The sequence below is a fragment of the Equus przewalskii genome, chromosome 12, assembly GCF_037783145.1.
Source record: "Equus przewalskii isolate Varuska chromosome 12, EquPr2, whole genome shotgun sequence".
Lineage (NCBI taxonomy): Eukaryota > Metazoa > Chordata > Mammalia > Perissodactyla > Equidae > Equus > Equus przewalskii.
In genome coordinates, this window is record NC_091842.1 from 25,718,968 (window position 1) to 25,742,308 (window position 23,341).

At 41.0% G+C, this 23,341-nt stretch overlaps 1 protein-coding gene across 9 annotated transcripts in view; it reads right to left on the bottom strand.

Moving 5' to 3' along the window:
* DCUN1D3 (defective in cullin neddylation 1 domain containing 3) overlaps positions 1-23,341 on the bottom strand; it is a 38,549-nt gene that overhangs the window by 12,305 nt on the left and 2,903 nt on the right. For 2 of the 9 annotated variants that reach the window (XM_070568388.1, XM_070568385.1), the window contains exon 2: positions 2,773-2,903. The exons of 6 other annotated variants lie outside the window; for them this stretch is intronic. The gene's annotated coding sequence lies outside the window, so the exon portion shown is untranslated. Of the gene's footprint in view, positions 1-2,772; positions 2,904-20,728; positions 20,816-23,341 lie in introns of those variants that run through there. One more of the 9 variants, XM_008532248.2, reaches the window with a different exon arrangement.

The window sequence follows — 23,341 nt, forward strand, 5'->3', positions numbered from 1 at the left end:
ATATTTGTGGAACATGGTGCTACATGCTTCATATGCATCATCACCTTCAAAGCTCTCAACAACCTAGGTTATCAGAGCTTTTACAGATTAGGAAACTGAGCATTTTTAACTATTAAGCAGTGGGACTAGGAAATAAAACCAGTCTGTCCAATTCCAAAGTCCACCCCATGGAAAGGTTTCAGAGAGACAGTGGGTCTTGTTCTGGTCCTTAAATGACTGGAAGCATGAAATGGAAAGGAAGAAGGCAAAGGGCCAATGTGGTTGGTCCCTGTTTGAGAGGTGATTTGAAAACATTTATTTATAGCAATATCTTTTAAATTACATATATGAATTGAGGGGGTTGACATGAACTGTCACATTTAACCCACTACAACCCTATGAGAAAGATAACCTAATTTTCATTTTCCAGAGGGGAAACTGAATAGAGTTTAAGAGATTTGGTCTGAGGTCATATAGCCAGTCTATAAAGGAAAAGGGATTCAAACCCAGGCAGTCTGATTCTAAACTCTCCATTCTGTATCACTGGCCTCACTACTGTTCTCTGCTATGATGTGTGTGAGAATATACCCTTCCCCTAAGGAGAGGATGATGGCCCAAGAAGAAAAGGTACATTATCAACACTGAAGTGTACTCCAGAGGTACTGAGTCAATATGAACAGAGTAAACTCCCAGAGAGCCTTCGGTTCTGGTCGGGCATCTCCCTAAGCAATGTGTGCCCCTGAACATGTCACTTAACCTCTCTGAGTTTCTGTGACTCCATCATTAAAGTGAGGGGTCTGGATTAGTCCTTCCAAGTCTAATATTCTGGGACAACCTTCACTTTTGGCATCCCAAGAGGCTGAAGTTTTAAGTTTGCAAGCCTTCTAAGGACAGGCACTTTGCCTCCTTAGTGAATAGCTCTCACACTTCTTGCCCAAGCCTGTCAGAGCCAAGAGAAAATAAGAAGTCCAAAAGAAGAGAGAAAGCAGGGCTACTCCAACCTGAATAAGGGGTAAAAGATTACACTGTTTTGCAACCTTCCCTCTGGCTTAATCATCTTAGTTTGATCTCTGCAGGGTCAGCAATAGACCCTGACCTATGGAAAACAGACCAGAACACGGTGGCTCACTGCTGCAGCTGGGTGGGTCAGAAAGCCTGCTCAGAGGAATGCTGCGCTGGCTACCGAGGGGGAGCCTGTCACCCAAAGAACAGCCTTGTGAAATGAGGAGCTAAAAACAGAAGGTAAACGCTGCACCAAAACCCAGTGTCAGCAAGGCACTCGAGATCTACTCTGAAACCTCCTTGAGAGAACAGACTGCTCCAATCCACTCCTCCCATTCTGTTCCCATCTAGAGTCTATTCAGAAGCAAGAAGTCACTAACAAATGCTGGTGTTTCTACATATTAGCAATAAAAAACCCATCATTCCCTCTCATCTAAACAGTCTGTAGAGCTAGCTGGGTGCGTGTTTTTATTTCTTACCATACATGCCATACACCCAAAGGCCAGAGAACATGAGTTCCTCAGACAGCTTTTCTCCAGCTGCCAGGGGCTGAAGCGGCAGTACTGGCAGAAGCCATCCCCCGGGGGGGAGTCTCAAAGCAAGACCACGAGAACCCCTGGATCACACCTGGCAGCTGCAGATGCTGAATGACTTGAGAAAAAGATGGGAAATGTGTGGTGTCCATTTGTAAACTACTTCCTAGAAAGTAAACTTGCAAAAATAACAAGGAGGAAAGATTGAGGGAGTACTTTAAATGCAGAGTTGCTTGCTGTCACTTGGAACTTACAAGATCACCTTTGGAGATTACGTCTTACCCACAGCTACTTGGGAAGAAAAACTGTTTCCTCTGCCAAAGCAAACGAGACCCGTCTGCTGCTATTTTCATGCTTTTAAAAGACTTTTTGTCCTAAAATGTACTGCAGCAGCAAGCTAAGAGAGCAGTTCCAGTTAGTTGGGTAGGAACACATGACTTTCTACATCAACCAATCTCAAAGTCCAAAGAAAAAGAAAAGAGCAATGAAGGAAAGAAGGGAGGGGAGGAAGGGAAGAGAAAAAATTTTTTAAAGAAAATAAACCAACTGGTTATATTTCTGTAAAATAATCTTAGGTCACAGGACAGCGAGCCAGCTTTGCGCAAAGTAATTTTTCTTTTCTTTTTAAACTGTTCTTACCGTTCCCTACCTTGCATATTTCAAATATACTAATAAGAATATATATCCAGTTGAAGCCTGAGGACTGAAGCCAGTGTAGGCTGGCTAGAACAAATACTACTTGCCAAACACAACCAAGCAAATACACCCATGTACTATAAAGTTTCCAAATACCAAATAATGAAGCATTTTTGGTCTCTGGCTCTAGAGCTGAGCTACATGTTTAATCCTATATGACTCAAAATAACCAAAAGAGGGCCATATCATTTTACTGACCCAGACCTGGAACATTTCTTGCTGTCACTATTGATCTGGACAGGTCTGACTACCCACTTACGTGCAAAGCAGGCATGATTAAGGGGCACCAGATTTCTAGGTTGGCTATTCGTTTTGTTTTTGAATCGGCCTTTTCAGTTCCTTTTCCTGTTTAAAACCAGAGGGCTGTCTTAGATTTGTGCTCTTTGGTACCATGATAAAAATGGCATGCCTGCTACACTTTTCATCTCTGGTTTTATGCTTGGAGCTTGTTTTCTTCCTTAGAAAACAGCCTCATTAGGCCCCAGTGAAGGCAAACCACTGATTAGGCATGAATTCCCTGCTTCCAGTTAGCATATGGATGCCAGCCACCCTGAAGGTTTACCTGATTGTAAAGGATTAGTCGTCAAACACCCAATTACCACATCAACTGTTCACTTTTCAGTCACCTGAGGAATTCAGTAGTCAGCAACTGACTGAAAAACAGTTCACTGGAGATGAGATTTGCTTTTGCATCTACGTAAAAGAAAGGCAAGAGAAGAAACTGTGAAATGAGTTGAAAGATGAGGAAGGAACCCAATATATATAAAGATAATAAATGACTGCATCCAAATGTCTTAAAGGGGCACCTGAATGAGCACAAATGTATAGATGTGGTTTCCAAAGCCACATTTCCTCTAAGTAGGCCTCAGGTTCATCACGTGGAAACTAATCTCTCTCTCAAATGTTTGCTAATTCTTAAAAAAAAAAGTCCAAATCCATTAAGGCCACATTTATCAGGTTTTTTCCTAGAGGTCCATGATGAAAGCTGACTGCTAATGCATGGCAGATGGAAAGAGGAAGAGGGACAGAAAAGGACCTGTACAATAAAAGAATATCTGTTTTCAACCACATCAGTAAACTGGTTAGAGAAGTGAGGCCACTAAGGCTTTCTTTCCTGCTGCCAAATTCAAAAGTATTACATAGTTATCCTGTAAAGTTTAGAAAATACAGAGAAGCATAAAGGAAAACAGTCCCCTTGTATCCTACCACCTACAGTTAGTATTTTGGAGTGTCTCCTTTAGTCTTTCATGTGAGCACATACAGCTGGCACACATAAATACATGCATGTACATATTATGCACATGGACCTTTTAAACAAAACTAGGGTCACAGAGAAATTCTATTTTGCAGACTTTTCCATTGAACACTTTTTCATATAAATCTTCTCTCATAAATCGCCTTTAAAAGAGCAGCAATTCAACAGTAGTACTGGTGTCACCACTAACGCACCAGCTATTTCACTGTACCCATCGACTATTTATAGCCTACTATTCCATCTGTCAAAAAGTTGGTGCTGCACTGCAGATGGGGTGCAAAAAGGTTGAAACTCTCTGTTAAAACGTATTTAACAGTCAGATAAGTCTTCCATTGAATGAGGGTACCATAATTTGTCAATTTAATCTCTTACTGGTGGATATTTAGCTTGCTTCCAATAGTTCACTATTATAAACAATACTGGGATAAAAACAGAATATATAGCTAAAACTCAGCACACTTATAATTATTTCCTGACAATATATTCCCGTAAGTGGAACCCACAGATCCAAGGATATGCAAAAAGATTATATATATAATCCAATATGAATTCCAAAAAGATAGTGTCGATCTATATAATGGCAGTTATATTGGGAGTATGTATTTCTCCCAACATCATCTTGTAATATTTGCCAACTAATTGAATTTCTTAAAAAAAAAAAATCCTTACCAAAAGCACATTAAGACAGTATATTTAAGGAAAAATATCAAACCACCAAAGGATGATGGAAAACAGGCAAATAAAGAGACAACTTGGCTTCACTGTAAATTACATCAAAAAGGCTGATCAATCCAATGATTCTGGCTCCAAGGATTTCAGGACAGTGTTGTTAAATGGTAGGGTGGAAGTGGGGGAGCAGAAAGATTAATTATAAGGACATCTTTTAATTATATCTAAATTTCCCCAATTTATTCTTTCAAAGAAAATCAACCTTCCCCCACCCTGCGCAGACACACAAAAAAAAATAATGTCCATCTTAAGGTCTAATGAATAAGAGTCCCCTTACAATAGGTTCAGCATCAGGGGTAGAAGAGTCTGGCCCCATGGACTAGCTAGAACTTGAGTGAATCATATTCCGAGGGAGCCAGAGGCTTGTTCAAAATGGAACTGTGGGACCCTAGGAAATGGTTTACAGGCTGGATTTAGTCTGTAGACTCATTATATGGGCTTTCTAGCTTCAGAGTGGATCAAAGGATATTACTTCATGCAGCAGAGACTGGTCCACTAATCCAGTATGCAGGCTCTTCATCAGGTGATTACTCAATTTTCACTAGAAGATCCTTCTCCCTTACTCTTGGCCACGCAGTTGGGTGGGGCTCATATTGAACTATGTGACTCAGGCCCACCAAAGCCTCACATGCCCCTGGCTTCAATGACTGGGCCAGAGATGTCCAGATGACCTAAGCCAGACAGAGTAAATCTTAGCCCTGGATGCATAGGAGGTTGGAGCTGCTGTAGTCATTTTACCAGAAAGAGCCACTAGGGAAAATAACGCCTGTCAAAGGTGACTGTGAGAATTCAATGGTCCCTTCTTATCAGATGGGTCTCACCTCCAATGCACTCAGGACCCAAGAATAAAATCACTACCAAGAGACAAAGAGAAAATGGGTTTTGAAGCATTATTTGCACTTAGAATCCAACTGTACTGAAGTCAGATCAAAGCCTGAACTTCACGGTTATGTGAGCCAATAAAATCCCTTTTGCATAAGCCAGATGTCAGGTTCTCTGTCACAAGAGAAAGGTCCCTACCAACACACGGCTATGTCACTCAGCTCTCTTCTACTCACAGAGCAAAGAAAGAGAATATCTGATACCTAGGTGTTCCGATTCATTGCCCAGGACCAACTTACTAGGCCACAATTTCAACCCAATACATCAAGGGAACCCTTGGCTGAACACCAGGACTAATGATCCCAAACTGTAAAATTCCATCACAAGTGGGTAGGCCATTAGGATGCTATTTAAAACATGATTAAGATTAATGAGCAAAAAGAATCTATTTGCAATTTTTACAAGCAGATCGGCCACAGAGCACTTACAGCTGCTTTATTCTATTGTGTACACATTTTCCGTTAACTTCACGTTCCCAAGGAGGAACGTCCTCCCAGCACTCAGACACCACGTGAAAGGCTGTAAGGCAAGAGCTCCCGGAAGTCTTTCTCTGTACAATAATAACATGATCAATCTTCCAGCTGAAACAGGTATTTGATCTAAACCACATCCTATGAAACTGAAAGACCAGATCTGACCAGAACTTGGCTACCCTCTTGGTTTCAATTACTATTACTGAAACAATTTCTCTCTGGGTTCAAGTACTGAAGAGCCTATTTAGGAAGTATTCAGGGTTTGAAGACAGTGACAGGAAATGCTCATGTCTGTGTGTCTTTATTGGAAATACATTCCTTGTTGAAACTTGAGGCATCAAGGTTTGGACTTTGTTGTTTTAAATAGTTACTTGTTTCACAAATATGTGCTTATATGGCATGAAGCCAAAGGGTACGTTAACATGTGTAAACATAAGTAGATAATTAAATACAAAATAGAGCTCTATACCTGATGGCTGGCATCATGGTATTACAGGCTTTAGCAAAGTAAGACATCTCATGTTTCTAGCCCAGTTCCTGTCCACTTCCCGCCCATACTGACCTGCTAAAATTGCTGCCATTTAATGGCCATTGCAATGCTGTCTGTTAAAACTCTGTCCTAGCAGCTAGGGCTATTTTGAAAAAAAAAAACAATATGAGAAAATCCTAAAATAAAGCAGCAGCACCATAAGCTCTTTTGGTCATCTATACCTTTAAAAATTTGAAGACAGCTTTGGACCTCAGAATAAACTGTACCTACATATACTCACACTCAAATCTGCATCCAATGATGGGGGGGGGTATCCATGAAATTACATGCAACTTTCTTTTTTTTTTAAAGATTGGCACCCGAGCTAACAACTGTTGCCTATCTTTTTTTTCTCTGCTTTTTCTCCCCAAATTCCCCCAGTATATAGTTATATATATTTTTAGTTGTGGGTCCTTCTAGTTATGGCATGTGGGATGCCGCCTCAACATGGCCTGATGAGTAGTGCCATGGATCTGAACTGGTGAAACCCTGGGCCACTGGAGCAGAGCGCACGAACTTAACCACTTGGCCACGGGGCCAGCCCCTACATGCAACTTTCTGAATTGCATCAGGGTTTTAGCTGCACTGCAACCACATTCGTTTCCTTCACTCAAAAACCAATTGCAGATATTGCAGCTCCTACAGCTGCTCCAGGACAGTCTTGCACTTTCTGCGAAGGACAGGACATGCTTTGCATGCAGAATGACTGGGTTTGTACAGCCCAGCTCTATCTGCTGTCCAGCACATACCTAATCACCCTGTGCCTCACCTGAAAATTGGGAAAATGAGAGGGTCACTGTGAAGAATAAATGGTTCCTCATGTCAGACGGGTCCCAGTTCAAATGCTGAGGTAAGTTCCCTGTCTAAACAATCTTAAGTACCATCTCACTCTGATCCAGCGTACTATCTCACGGCTTCACAGCACATACTACTCTCTGAAATTCTTATTTGTTGACTTATTTATTGTCTGCTCCCCCTACTAGAAGGAAGTGCCACAGAAGCAGGGATTTTATCTGTCTCATTCACCACTTTGTCCTGTGCACCTAAGCTACGTCATATAAACAAGTGTTTGATAAATATCTGCTGAATGCATAATAATCACTGATATTTATTGAGCATGTCTGTACAAGGCACTAGCTTATGCACTTTAAATGTATTAACCCATGATTGAATAAATGATGAGTCCAACCTACTTAACACTGTCCCTAGCACAGACAGTGCTCAGTAAACGGTAGCCATATATACCAATTTTAATTATATAATGATGCCATCAATTACTGAACAGTAAAGGGAGTTGAGCCCTAAAGATGCAGAACTTAATTTCATCTCTCAAGAGCTGGTTCCGAAGGTCCAATTTCTCCTGGAGTCCTCCCCTCCTAGCATTCCACCACCTTCAGAGAGAAGAGAAAGTAGGGAATTGTCTCATTATTCCAATTATTCCCTACCTCATCAGTTCTCAGATAATGTGATACAAACACAGCTTCTCAGCCAGCAGTATACAGTTCCATTTCTCCTCACTCTACAAGCAAACTTTCACCTCAAACAACAAAAGCCAAAATTTGAAGCAGAAATAGGGAGACGTTCATCTTGTCGTGCCTCTTTTTGACCTGCATCTCAGTCCCTTGGAAAAAATGCACATTAATACCAGAAATCACTCCTGCCTCTTCTTTTAGCAAGGGAGAAAATCCAGACGGTTTATTCAAGCCATAGCTGCGTGGCACTCTAGGAAGCTCCAAGGGTTCACCAATCAGGTCTACTCCAGTGAAAAACCTTCTGCTGCTGGTTTGAACTGCATCTTCTCTACCTTAATAAACAAAGGCATCACATCTAAGGTGTTTGGAGATGCAAGAGCAAAAGCCAGCAGTTTTTCTGAATACTGCTTACTGAATGCAAAGGACTCACAGCCAGTTTTACACTTCTTAAGATATCTCATTCCACATATTTACCAAAATTCGCTCGATGACAGAGCGGCTTTTAACTCTGAGAGCTGAAGCACATACCCTGTCAAAGAGGCTAAGAGATGGGGACCATCGAGGTCCTCCACCTCTTTAGAACCACTGGAGACAACGGCAAGAAAAGACCAAGAACTAAAGTCCTAATCAAGGCCTTCAAAGCCAGATGCACTTGCCAAGAAAGCAAAGGGCAGACTCCACCTCCGCCGGCTGGCAGGCCCACACATTCTGCTTAACCATGTGAAACAGCCAGCTCTTGCTCTCCCCGCCCCCGGGCACAGTTATGATATTTGGGGTAGCAACACCGGTGGCTTTTCTAGGAGAGTGTTTATAAAAATAGAGCTTCCAATTTTAGGTCTAAAATTGAAAAGAAAAATAGCCAGAATTAGAAGTTTGTTTTAACACAATACATTGGAAATTACAAGTTTAAGCACTGGTAGCTGGGGATGGGGATCACACCACGACATGACTTCTCAGTGAGTCATAAAAAATAGTACAAGCTTGTTTAACAGTGGACGTCCACCAGTGAAAGAGTTAAGAAGTCCACTTGTGTCAGCTGATGGAAAACCAAAGTGACACTCCTGCATTTGTTTCAGGAGTGGCAGAACTGACACAAATGAGCTGCAGCAGCAATTTACAAGACAGTGAAGTGTTAACAAACCTTTTCTGAGGCAAGTCAAAGAGGAAATAATTTGAAACCTCAAATACGACTCATTTTTTAGTAGTTAAATCAGTTTAACAGGAAAAAAACCCTCTAAACTATTAATAAATCACTAATAAACATTTCTGGATTTCTAACAACCATTCCTGATTAACATACCTTTGTGTGAAAGCAAAAGCCAAGTGCAAGCATTTAACAGCAAGTTGCTACCCTTTCAGTTATGAGAATCACTCTGGTGGAACTAGACGAGAACAACAAAAATTAATCTTCAGGCCTAGATGGATACTGTCATGATAATAAGATAATAAAGACCTCTCCAAAGGGCTTCTGGGTACCATAAATTATATAACAAATCCACTTCTGTCAGGCAGCCGGGATTAACTCCTAGTCACCCAGGGTACTACTTAGTATCACCAATGGGCTTATCCAAATGGAAGTCATTATCCACCACTGCTCCGCCAAGGGCACAGCATGTTTCTCACTACACATCAATTTGCTGACATCAACTATTCACTGCAAGAGAAGTCAACCTAACGATCTAAAAAACAACTTTGATACTTGTTTCTTGCAGGCCAAAAAGTTGTTTAAAAACCAGAAAGAAAAATATTTCATTAATTTCTCCCCTAGTAAGTTCTTCTGACTGAATTTTTTAAAAATTGTCTATTGTGACACTTTGTTATAATAGACAATTTATTATTTCCATTATGCATTCAAGGCTTGAGTGCATTATACCTTATTTACTTCTATGGAACATAAACATTCATGGCTCCCAAGCAGATGTCAAAAATGACAAGTACAAAGAAGAGAAAGGATGTTACTGATTTAGTGACAGCATCTTAAATTACAAGTTGCAAGAAGGCAGAGTGTGTGCATGGTAATGTGAAAAGGACTAACTGGCACCTAACAAACACTTTCTAAAGAATCAAATGAAGGGCCGGCCCGGTGCCGTAGTGGTTAAGTTTGTGCACTCCATTTCAGTGCCCTGGGCACAGACACACACCACTCATCAAGCCATGCTGTGGCAGCATCCCACATTAAATAGAGGAACATTGGCATAGATGTTAGCTCAATGACCATCTTCCTTGAGCAAAAAGAGGAAGATTGGCAACTAGGTGTTAGCTCAGGGCCAATCTTCCTCACCAAAAAAAAAAGAAAGAAAGAAAAGAAAAAATCAAACGAAAAGTAAGCACCTACTCTTCACGTAGTACACTGCAAAATCTACCTGCAAGCACAGTACTAGCCAGTCTCACATAATAATGTCCACAAATACTAACATAAGGTTTACTATGTACCAGCCATCCTTTTCCAAATATTTTTACTTATATCAACTAATCCAACAATCCAACAATAATGTCCTATGAGGCAGGTATTATCATCATCACTTTATAGATGAGAAAATTGAGGTACAGAAAGTCTAAGTAACTTGCTTAAGGGCACATAGCTATCAAGTAGAAAAGCTAATGTTTTACTCTTTCTCAAAATTACGGATAAGGCTTTTCAAATCCACTTTTTAAAATTTGGAAGTTTAAATTGCCTCTTCCAAACAGGCCTATTACAATAGAGTACTTTTTTTGTTTGGTATGCATAAATCTTTCAATCACTGTGAAATAAGAGATTGGACTACACCAGTGTCTTTCAAACGTTACCTGCAACATTCAGTGAGAAATACATCTTGCATCCTTACCAAATGTGCATATATAAATACACGTATACCTCAAGTTTCATGAAGCAATATTTACCCTTGCTTCTATGATGCACTCTAATTTATGCTACTTTTTTTAAATTTTGTTTTTGTTAGTTATAACCTACTAATTAGGTATGACCCACAGTAAGAAAATCTCAAGATAAAACTTAAAGGTTCCCTCCAATATCTTTATTGCGCCTGACACAATGCTAAGCATTTTATAAACGTGACAGCAGTTAATACCTGAAGCTACCCTACGAGGTTGCTATTATTGATATATCCCTATTTTACAGATGAGAAAATAAGCTCAGAAACAAATCACTTTACTCAAGTCCCTACACTGTGACACAGACAGAGAAGCTCACCAAACACTCCATCTGCTCCCCAGTTTCCCAGTTTCTTTTCAGTTCAGTGGGGAAATGTGTCTATTTCTGGCCAATGGGCTGTAGGCAGAACTGACACAATGAGCTGTAGGCAGATGTGAAACTTATCATTTCCAAGCCCAAGCACAGAGCTGGCACATGACATCTCAGCCATCTCTCTTCCCCTGACATGGTGACCAAGACAGTACAGGTGGTGCAGTACACGAGAGCAAGATCTACATCAGCCTGGGTCTCTGAGTGACTGTATGGCGCAGAGGACCCTCAGCCTACTGACCTACGTAGGACATGCAAGCAATAAACTTTTGTCAGATTAAGCCAAACTTTGTAAATTCTAACTCCTGAATCTTTACCCCTCCTCAGTAATTCTACAGTTCAAGCCCCTGCCATCTTTATTGCAGTACTCTCACAAATAGTTTACCTACTTCTGGGATGGCTCCCTCCAATATCTCTTCCCATACTGCCACTGGAGTGATCTTTCTAACACGCACGTGCATGCGCACACGCAAACGCAAACACACACACACACACACACACACTCTGTATGAGCATGCCATGTCCCTACTCAAAATTATTTAATAGTTCCCCTTCACCTACAAAGGAAAATCCAAATTCAACAAGGCATACAAGGCCATTCTGAATTTCGCCCCAACTACTGTCCTTCCCCTCTCATTCCACGTCCCTCAGGCATACTGAAACACCTGCCATACCCAAGAGGTCATGGCCTCTCGTGCACCTGTAGTTTTACACATATTGTTACCTCTGCTTGGAATGCCTCCTCACTCACTAGTCTTGGTTTTTCAAGCCTAACTAAGATTTCACTTCCCACAGGACTACTCTCCTGACTCAAGTTGACCTAGAGCACTGATATTTCTTAGCACTTATTTTACAACATTTTCTACTTGCTCTTACGTCTGTTTTCCTAGCATACCATAAGGTCCTTAAGAACAATATCCACAATAGGCACTCAAATTTATTGGAATGAATAACTGGCACATGTAAACATATTTTTTTTCTGAAACACCATGTATCCAATCCTAGGGTCAGCCCTTAAGAAATGCAGACTACACATACTTCACTTTGAATACAATGGTGAGAGCATCAAATTTGGAGGTCAAATTTTTCTAGCTTACAAGACTAGTTTTGAGTTTCAGAAGTCCCCTATGAATGATCAACATTCCATCTGGGAAGGCTGGTTCCTTGCTCATATATGTCTAACTTGAAAACTATAGTCTGATTCTTGTTAGAAAACATCTTGATCTGTTTGGAAACCTTAAGTACTATTAAAAATGTTTTTAAAAGGTTTATTCTGTTAAGTTACTATTGTAATCAAAAGCTCTTTTGCTTAAGCGGACTGAGTCAGAAGTACTAAATGCTGGAGACCTTCAGAACTTGGGGTAGAGTGAGTCAATTTAAGCACTGTATGCAAATAGTAAAGCTACAAATCAGAAAGAGGACGTAGCTTAGACCAAAGTGCTCCAAGGGAAGGAAAAACTGTCTCCTCCCAAATGGGGAAAAGGCAACTGGAAAGATTTTTACCTGTTGCATAACTTTTTATTATCTCTTTCTGCTAGGCCAAGCAATGGCTGTGAGCTGTAAACTAGAAAAGCAAATGCTCTGATAAATTAAGCAATTCTGGTTCTTTGACTAGGGAGGCTTAAAGTCAAGAGTTAAAGAAAGGCTTTGACTACTACACAGTTTTATTTTTTTACTTGAAGTTACCATGAAAATTCAAGTTTCCAAAATCCTGAAAGTGCTTTATTTTAGAAGTGAAGAGACTCCAGATGAATTAAAAGGTTAGTCAACAATGAGAAGTCCAGGGTAACTGGCGCTGGTAACATGTAAGAATGGCCTGAAAAGGTTTTGAACTCCACCACTATGTTTGTAGATCTTTCATTCTGACTCTAAATTATATTTTATTCTTTTAAATGTGTGGTCTTGAATGCTTATACTTCTATGGAGATTACACCTCTATGGAGATAATTATTTGTATGATTAGCAAAGTATAATCTTTCATGTGGCTCTCACCTTTAAAAGCCCAACTTCCCCCGCCCACAAGAGATCTTAAGCAAGACTCATTGATCCATCGGCAATTTCCCAAGAAGAGGAGGAAACAAACAACTTCACTCGAGCTTTGCAAATCCTATCTATAGACCAAAGGCAAATGTCACAACCGCTGGCCATCTCCTTTCAGAATTTCTCTAGACTCACCAGCAATTATCCTATAATAATGGCTAACCTCTGCACCAAGGGAAATGGACTCTGTTTCAGGAAGCTGACATCTACCCTGAGTAAGCTACTCTTGTGAATCTGTGCAAAGGACAAATGTCATGCATGTCAAGAAACAGATTTTAGTGGGGAAAGGGATTTTTAATCCTGCAAAATAAAGCCTTTAAGTAAAGGGTTTCTCCCTTTCCCAATGTCCCAAGTAACACAGGTCACCACTTCTCTCTCAGGAGACAAGACAGTATGAATGAGAAAACCAAAATTTACAAAGTAGGAGGGTTTATGGCTTGGAACATTAGATTCCACCTCAGCTGGGAAGCATCTGAGATTTTCTCATTATGAAATCATGTATAATTTTGTGTTAAATGAACAAAAGAGGAGAAAAACCCTGGGCCACACCATTCTCACCATTTTGCTCTATTTTAATCTAATCTTGACTACATAACACATGGTGCAGACAGATAATAGACTTGGAACCATCTTTACAGCAATTTTTTAAAACTATACTTTGAAACATTCAACAATTTATTACAAGGCATTATACCAGACGCACGGCCCTTTATGCTGAGGTAATTATAGAACAAAATCACTTGCAGAACACAGGCCAACAACCAAATGTAGATAATGAAAAGTGACACGATTAAGATACACACAAAATGTCAAGGGAACACAGGTAATTAAGGTTTAAAAAAAAAAAACTCAAGAAACCATAGACTACATCTGAAAGCAGTTTTCTTGGCTCCTATCATACAATCGAGATTTCAGTTTTATTCTGGGGTTTTACTTAAAAAGAAAGCACCTCCCACAATAGTTTGTTTCATTTCTGTCACTGCTCGTTTTACTTCTCAAGCGCCCCCTATGTTATGAGCAGTATGACAGAAAGTGAAATGAAATGTTAAACAAAGCCTGTTGTGGTGTTTAACTTCATTTTAGGGCACATGTCACACTGTACCATTAAAGCAGTTACCAGCAAGAAGTAACATACAGGTCATTAGGATGGGACAGAGGATGAGCTTTCCACAACCTAGAGAAGATGCACTGGCATGTGTTCATGAGAGGGGGCTGGCTTTTTCTCCTTCCTCAACAGAACAAGTCAGAACCCCAACTCCTACCATGGGGAATCCCAAGACTAGAGAGTGAAAGGAACTAAAGATCAACCCAGGCTGCGGGGAAGCTGCTAAAGGTGAAAGAAGCAGCAATATTATTCATTTTTCGCTTTTAAAAAAAAAGCCACCATTACTAATGTCTATGATATTTTAAACTCTACACAACCTACTTAAGAGTTTTTTGCCATGAATGCAGAAATAGAAATTTGTCAATTTTCTTGAGTAAGGCAAGTCTTTAAATCCATTCAAACCTGGACCTGCTTTACTGTGTAACATCACCACCAAGACTTCATGAAGGTGTGGCACTGCACTAGAATAACAGCCTTAGAACTTACAAACTTCACTCATTCCCATGTAACCTTTATGATCTTTCATGTCCATTTAACATCCCAACTACTGTTCACCTAATATTTTTTTAAAGAGCTTAAAAAAATCACATCCACTTTAATATCATCCCACGCAATACTATCCATGAAGTCATAGGTCTGCTACACTAGTTTTCATTAAAACACATTAAAACATAGAACTAGTAAATGAAAAGTATCCATCCATGTACCACCAAAAATCATCTCATGTACCATCAATAGTGCAAAAACACACTCAAGCGCTTGTTTTAGCAGAACATATATTAAAAATGTGACCAAAGTCACACTTTGAGAAAGTGATTTAGTCACAAATCCTTTATACCACAGTTAAGCAAAGTGACTCAAAGAGAAGCTGTAACTTGCACAAAGATACACAATAACTGGTGGCAGAGTCTAGGACTTAGTCTAGCGGTGGTCCCAGTAGAGTAAAATCTCCATATGCGTGAGCTACAAGGCAAATTAAAAGCCTGGCCTCAGGGGAGCTCACCAACAAGTGAACCTTAAACAGTTGGTAAACCCTTTGCCTGTGGATTTGGACTTTTCACTTTCTCTGAAAAGCAACACACACAACAAGGTACTTGCCAGATGACTCTCTCAAAGACCGTCTGGACCAGCTGAAATAAATCTGTTGTTTCCTTCTCAAAGTCTCATGTGGTTTTGCCCAACTCAGTGAAGCTCGAGGCATATTGCCAAAGATGAAAATGTCTCCTGGATCAGTTTCCCATTCTTTGATCCAACAGTATCCTAGCCACTGAGGCCCCATCCCCAGTGCTAGACTCATGAAGGCTTTATAGGGTTTCAGGAGGAAGATTTTCCATTTCTGGGTTTTAGGCCATCTTTGGAAACAGGCTGGACGTTTCCACTACAGAGTCACTCCTGTACTTACCAGATATCCAGAGGGCAGGTTTTATTTTCAGGTAATAAATAACTTGTGTCTAGTGTGTGCCTAGCAGTGTTTTGTATATTGTCACTTATGTCCCCTATAAGAGGTGGTAAAATGAAATGTTTCCTGGCTCCTTGGGAGTTGCCAATCCAGGTGAGCTTAGCTATGTATGCATGTAGCTAATAAGAGCTAATGTTATTAAATGTTTATTTATATGCCAGGCACTCTGCCATGTCCTTCAAAGGCACTGTCTTATTGAATGCTCACAACTATTTACTGTGATCATCCTCACTTTATACATGAGGGAAATGAGGCTTAAGAGATGTTAAGCAGCTCATCCAAGGTCTAGTAGCAAGTAGGTGGTAAATTTCAGACTCAAAACCCAGTCTGTCTGACTCTAGGCCAAGGCTCTTAACCAATAGATTATGTCCATCAAACCTTTCTAAAGTCACACTGAAAGGAAACATGAATTTTGTGTATCTGATTTCTTATTAAACGAGCTCATTTCTTCCATTAAGGAGGGTCTAGAGCTAGTGCACTGCACAGTTCAAGAATCTCTAACACATTCTGGGAATGCCATTTCATATTAATTGAGGGAGGAGTTTACTCCTTGGAATCTTAAGGTACTCAATTTGTACTTTCTTGACAAAAAAAAAAATCAAATTAACAGTAAATGTACGTTGTTACTTATCATCTAAATCAACTTTAGGTAGCCTCATTCCACTACTACTTATGGGATACAAAACTGGAGTATTAATGTGGTATAATAAAAAATGTATTCAGTCTTTGTCCTGGGTTCCTGCCAGAGTTTCTAAAACCCTGGGAATTTCCTTACTGATAGGAGTGTCTTTTGTTATCCATAAAATGTCTTTGGGGGCTGGCCCCGTGGCTGAGTGGTTAAGTTCGCGCGCTCCGCTGCAGGCGGCCCAGTGTTTCGTTGGTTCGAATCCTGGGCGCGGACATGGCACTACTCATCAGACCACGCTGAGGCAGCATCCCACATGCCACAACTAGAAGGACCCGCAACGAAGAATATACAACTATGTACCGGGGGGCTTTGGGAAGAAAAAGGAAAAAAATAAAATCTTTAAAAATAAAAAAATAAAATAAATAAATAAAAAAAAATGTCCCTTTGGACCACACCTGTGTTTATGCTAACGAGGTGACTCGGGGGAGCCCTTAGATAGTTTCAAGAGAGGGGTGGCTAAGCCAGAAAAACCAAACACGATTAGAAGGTTGGGACTTTCAGCCCCACCTCCAGACCAGAGGGGAGGGAAGCGTGGCTGGAACGTAATCACCAATGGCCAATAATTTAATCAATTACACCTACATAATGAAACCTCAACCGAAACTTAAGGCTAAGGGAGTCCGGGTTGGTGAACACATCATTGTGCTGGGAGGCTGGTAACATGCCCAGAGGGCACATGGAAGCTCTGTGGCCCCAATTCATATCTTGCCCTATACATCTCTTCTATTTGGCTGTTCCTGAGTTGTATCCTTTATAATGCTACCTGATACTTCTGGCTGGCATCTGAAGTGGGCAGTCCTGTGAGACTGAGTCATTAACTCGTGGGGTCTGCACTAACTCTAGGCAGTTCGTGTCAGAATCGAATTGTTGGACACTCAGTTGGTGTCAGAGAATTGTTGTTGGAATGGCATAATTAATAACCTCAGGAAAAGAGGTGCACGTTAAAACCAACTTAACTGATGCTTGGAAGCCATGTCCCTGCTTGATCTAATCATTAAATCTACAGCTGTTACCAGTTCAGAGCACTGTTTGCCATTTTCAGCACTAGTAGGAAATCTGGCCTTATGGACATATCACTCAGTAGAATAAAATTTCTTTTAAAAGAAGAAAGACTAAAGAACTAATCTGACCTGCTAAAGAGAACATGAAATGTTGCAGAAATGTGAAGTCAAAAATGATTTTATTGGGGCTGGCCCAGTGGCGCAGTGGTTAAGTTCATGCACTCAGCTTCAGTAGCCTGGAGTTGACAGGTTTGGATCCTGGGTACAGACCTAGCAGCACTGGTCAAGCCATGCTGTGGTAACATCCCACACAAAATAGAGGAAGACTGGCATAGATGTTAGCTCAGCAACAATCTTCCTCAAGCAAAAAGAGGAAGGTCGGCAACAGATATTAACTCAGGGTCAATCTTCCTCACACACACACACACACACACACACACAAGATTTTCTTTCATTAATAATTTCAGTTGTGATTTATTTCACATTTATTATAGTCCCCATGAGAGAGTCACGAATTACCTCAATAGTTTACATGAAACTATTCCTTTTGAATAGTAAATATTGTTAAACAACAACAGACACCACCTACTGTTCACTTCACTATGTACTTTAACCCAAAGTCTAATGGACTCAGGGACATTACATTCCCTCTTGTTTACCAACTTCTGATTTGTCAAAAATAAAGTCAAAAGAGACAGAAATCTCAAAAAAGTTAGGCCAGTACTCCATAAGCAGTCAATTCTGACCAACTAGTCAATCTTGAAGACTGATGAGGTCCAATCAGCCAATGCTTCCCTGTACTCATTCCTCCCCATCACTTTCCGTTCAGAGGAGACACCACCTGTGGTCAGGGCCACTCATTACCCAACTCTACAGGCCCCGACCCTCCCCTTGGGAATGGTATTCCCTGGAGTTGGACAATCTTGTGGATGTGCTCCTTCCATAGCTGCTCTTCTCTCAGCAAGTGCCATTGTTAGCATTTTCCACCTTTTCCCAGCTGGATCACTGATGGGCATTTCTCTTCACCCTGTACACCCAGTTCACAATATCACCACCACCACCCTGCCCTTACACGTCCTCCTCACCCACAATTGAACCCACTTATCTAAATACCTCTAGAAAGGTCTTTAGATTTTTCTCTGTCACAAAATGTAGGAAACCCCTAAGCAAAATTCTCCTTACCATAGGCATCAGCTATAACGAACAGTTTTGAGTAAATGACTGGACAAGTGACTAGTTATTTCAAAGAAAAAATAACTCACTAGGAGAAAAAGAACCATGGAAACATTCTTAAAAATGGACACAGAGCATTCACTATACCACTGCTCCCTCCCTCTTGAATTTCACTCACTTAGAAGAAAGAAAAGGTCACCACAACTAGGAAAAATGCCTCCTCTGTGGGCCTGGGACCTCCAGCATGTCCATGATCCTGCCATCTAGGACCCAAGCTACTAGAGTCCCAGCACTCTCACTGCAGGGGTATTCCTAACCTTCTCCTCCTGTCTAAAGAGCAGCCACTAGGTAGCCATCAAGTAGATATGAAGCAAGCGTTTAACTGAAAACACATTCCCGTCATAGATTAAAAAAGAAAAGGAATGTAGCCATCGTAGTTATTTCCACAGAGCTGTTCTAAAGCTGTTTTGTCAATGGCTATACCTGGGTTTTCCTGTTCAGATTCCAGGGAAAGTCACTGGGAAAAGGAAGCATTCGGGTTCAGCATTCTGCAGTGGTATTCTCTACAGTATGCCCACTAGTTTATGTTAAGAACTTAGAGTGATAAAACCTCAACTTCTATTTCAAAGTACTATCACCACCTTCAGAAATATTCTGAGGAGAAAAGGCCAGCTATTAAATAGTATCATAACCCATTAATAACTTCGCTTCAATATGCTTCAAAGCCGGTTATGACGAGTCTTCTCTGAAAGAACAGTAATTTGTAACAACATGTTTGAGTAAAGAATTAGCAATATAGAAGACCAAACACCAAAGATTCAATTAAACAAATTCTAATGAGTGCCTACAATGACGCATTTGAGGCAGCGTAAATGAGAAAACAAAATTAGTGCAGAGAAGGCCTGATTCTAGTCCTGTAGCTGCCAGTTCCTTGCTCTATAACTTTAAGCAAGTTTACTAACCATTCTAGATTTCCATTTCTCTACTAAATCACTCCTTTTAACTTGTTTACAGCCTCAGAACATTGTGTTCGGCTGAAATCTTATGAGAAAGCCCAATATAACAGAATATTACAGTAACTTTCGCAGAGTGAAGCACAGTAGGGTGAAACGGAAGGAAGACAGCAAAAGTCCCTCATCCCTACCTCAAGCATACTCCAGCAATGACCCCTGAGAGGGATCCACACAGCCCAGTTGGAGAAAATATGACACCAGATATTCTAAGGTTCTTTGAGGGTTTTTTCCCTGCTTCTTCCCAAACTGGAGGAAGAGGAAATAACTGCATTCAATACAGTAAATGATATGACTTGAGTCTTGTTCAGAATTAAAATTATAGGTCACGCACCAACCCACTTTAGGCAAACACTGCAGAGTCTAAACCTTTCATCAACCAGCAAGAGCTAAAAGTTATAGGCAAGTCTGCTGTCTTGATAGGGTGGAAGCAATCTAATAAGAAAATAAGGGGGCAAGTCTTTCCAACACACAGTCTCCTAGACTGACAGGCAGAGATTGGGGAGTGGCTACAAAAGATGCTAAACATTCCCTCAAAATGAGAAGTACTACACTATGCAGGGTTGCTATCCAAGATCCTCGATCAGTTATCATATCTGGTCCGGATCTTCAGGCCTGAGTGACAGAATTATTTCCAGTCACCAGGTCCTGAGGCCGAGCCTTCCAGTAGAGCAGGGCAAAACAGAACATGAATTGACACTTCCCAATGCTATGCAACCTAAGCTTCCATGCTGCAATTCAGCCCGAAACCCAACAACACAGCACAGCTCAAAGGACACTCCTGAGCAAGGCCAAGCCCTCAGGAAGTTAGGAGGAGTCATCAACATGATGCTTGCCTATCTGTGCAATCAGGTTGGTATCAGGGTGCTGACCATAGGTAGTTTATTTTGCCACAACAAGGGCTAATCACCACCTCAAGACTGACATAGTGAGCTTCCCTATTCTGATGTATGGTATTTAAATAGGGTCTCATTAGCTCACTTTTTTTCTTTCTTCTTCTCCCCAAAGCACCCCCCGCCCCCCCACAAAGTTGTATATTCTAGTTGTGAGTGCCTCTGGTTGTGCCATATGGGACGCTGCCCCAAGATGACCCGATGAGCAGTGCCATGTCTGCACCCAGGATCCAAAGTGGCGAAACCCTGGGCCACCGAAGTGGAGTGCGCAAACCTAACCCTCAGCCACGGGGCCGGCTCCTGCGCACATCTTAAAGAAGATACTTTGACATTTTCTCCTTTCAGTGTATCACAACTTCAAAGAATTTGAGTTTGAACCACTTTCAACCTTTTCTCTCATTACTTCGCTAAGTTAATATGCTAAGTTTTAGTTTGTAATCATTCATTAATTAAATGGTCATGTGCTGTGTTAATCTCCTTGTTCCCCCAAAAGGTGGCAGACCCTCCATCACCTAGAAAAACAGACACACAAACTAGTAAAACCAGATTTGAATTAAAAGACACTAACTCAATTAACCATCCTGGTCCATTCTGCAAAGAGCTTCAGGACACTGTCCCAACATTTAGGGAGAACTGATCCTGGTTCACTGGTACCAAGATCTGTAAATAGACACAAAGAGGTAACTGTAAATTATCACGAGTTGAGGAAATAGGGCTTACCAAGTAATTACCTTTGTTTCAATCTGAGTTACCACTTCACCTCAAAACAACTGGCAGCCAGTGTACAATGAACTCTCCCTACTGCAGCACATATATCAAAACAGTAGCAAAATCAGATTAATTTTAAGTCATCTAAGGCAATGCAAAACACCCGTAACTTCAATAGCAAGTGGCATCAACTGGCCTCCTAAGTTGCCCATCTTTCAGAAGAGTTCATCCAAAAGCCCCTGAAGTTTAAGAAACAAATCCAGGGGGGCTGGCCCCGCGGCCGAGTGGTTAAGTTCGCGCGCTCCGCTGCAGGCGGCCCAGTGTTTCGTTGGTTCGAATCCTGGGCGCGGACATGGCACTGCTCATCAAACCACGCTGAGGCAGCGTCCCACATACCACAACTAGAAGGACCTACAACGAAGAATATACAACTATGTACCAGAGGGGCTTTGGGGAGAAAAAGGAAAAAAATAAAATCTTTAAAAAAAAAAAGAAACAAATCCAGGGGCCCGGCCCCGTGGCCAAGTGGTTGAGTTTACGTGCTCCGCTTTGGAGGCCCAGGATTTCACCAGTTTGGATCCTGGGCACAGACATGGTGCCATTCATTGGGTCATGTTGGGGCGGCATCCCACATGCCACAACTGGAGGGACCCACAGCTGAGATATACAACAATGTACTGGGGGGATTTGGGGAGAAAAGGCAGGAAAAAAAAAAGAAAATACAAAAATTATAAAAAAGAATATTATTAAAAAAAAGAAACAAATCCACTGGTATCCTCGGTTAAAAGGCCAGCTCAGATTCCAGAATCCCAATTCATTTAGACACTCAGATTCTTTCCCAAAACACTATTAGTAGCCTACGTAGGAGTCAATGGCTTCTCCCTGTGTTCAAGTCCCCTCCTACTCATCCACCCCCTTTCGGAAAAGAGCCACCAGTCTCCAAACTGGCTGATAAAATTTCAGCCTACAGGATATTTTCATACTTGAGTTATAATAAACCATTGAAATGAAGATGAATAGTGGACAGCTTAATAACCCATTGGCTAGAGCATCTGAAGTCCAGTATTAGGATACAAAGTCCACATTCTTTAAACTAGGCCAAAGCCAAATACATATAGTGATATATATACATATATATCTCACCATTAAGTCTCTATTTCTTTGAGTTACTCTATAGTATGGAGGGTGGAGTTGATTTTTTGCCTGGCCCTAACTGTCCACTTTAGTCATCTGCTTGCTAACTAAAAGACCTCCTATTTGCATTCAAGCCAGAATTCAGTAATTCAGTACCAGGCTCTACTCCGTCCCCTCTATTACTCCCAGGACTGCCTAGGAAGCTCTATTCAGGATAGTTCTAACGATCCATCTACCCATGCTTCTTAAGTACTAGAACCCAAAACAGGTGACAAGTTCTCAATTTCTGATTCATTTTTCCCCAACACTAAAAGGTTTCATTTAGCATTTCTAATACTGACTTCACTACAAACAGCCTAAGCAACATTTAAGTCTCTCTATCGCCTTGCTCAAAGGGCCAATTCACTCAAAGAACACACTAGTCACTGTTGAGCAGTTCAAAAGAAGAAAACAGCATATTCTTTCTATTTCTGAGCCCACTGTGACATGGCTCAAGAGGGCCAAATCAAGGAGTCGTCTTGATTGGGCCTTTCAAGTGGACAATCTGGTCAAGGTGAGGCTGAAAAGCAGTTGACTATTGGAGAAGAATGGCCCCAACAGAAGGCAAAAGTAGGTTACATCCCTTGGTTACGTGCCAGCCAAAAGATGCCGACATAGTGGGATTGGTCCCACAATGGTCATTTATCTAATATAATCCACTGAGTGAACTTTTAGCACTGAACTACACCTCAGCTGAGTGTTATTAGTCATCAGGCAGACCAGACAAGAGTGGAAATATTGCAACATAAACCCTGCCTCCCTACAAAAAATAACTTCAAACTTAGATCTTGATGGGCATCTTTGTAGACCAAAAGGGGCATATTATTATCACTTGCCCAACCTTCAACTCTAAATTCACACACAACTGGAAGCAAAGGAGGACTCATAAACTAGAATACATTTGGGGCATTTATTATGCAATTTTAAATAGCATCACATAAAACAAAATCCTGTAAGGAAAAAGGTGTGCCCTCAACTGAACATTCTGCTGAATTCTGAACACGTAGCTTAAGATTTATCTGCCAGAAAAGCCCCAGATGACCACAGCTGACTTCTCCCTCATTTTCAGCAGGATGACTTTTTTTTTATTACAATAGTCCAACAGTACCTGCAAAGTACTAAGTGATAAGACTGTAGGAAAGGCAACAGAATTAATCAAAAAGGAGGATCGATTTCTTTTTCTTTTTCTTATTTTGCCTACCTATTCTGAGCCCGGCCTCCACTTCCCTGACACTTTTCACTCTCCCCTTAGCTCACTAGGCTCTGGCTATCACTGCCCCGGCCTTCCCTGTCCTCCCCC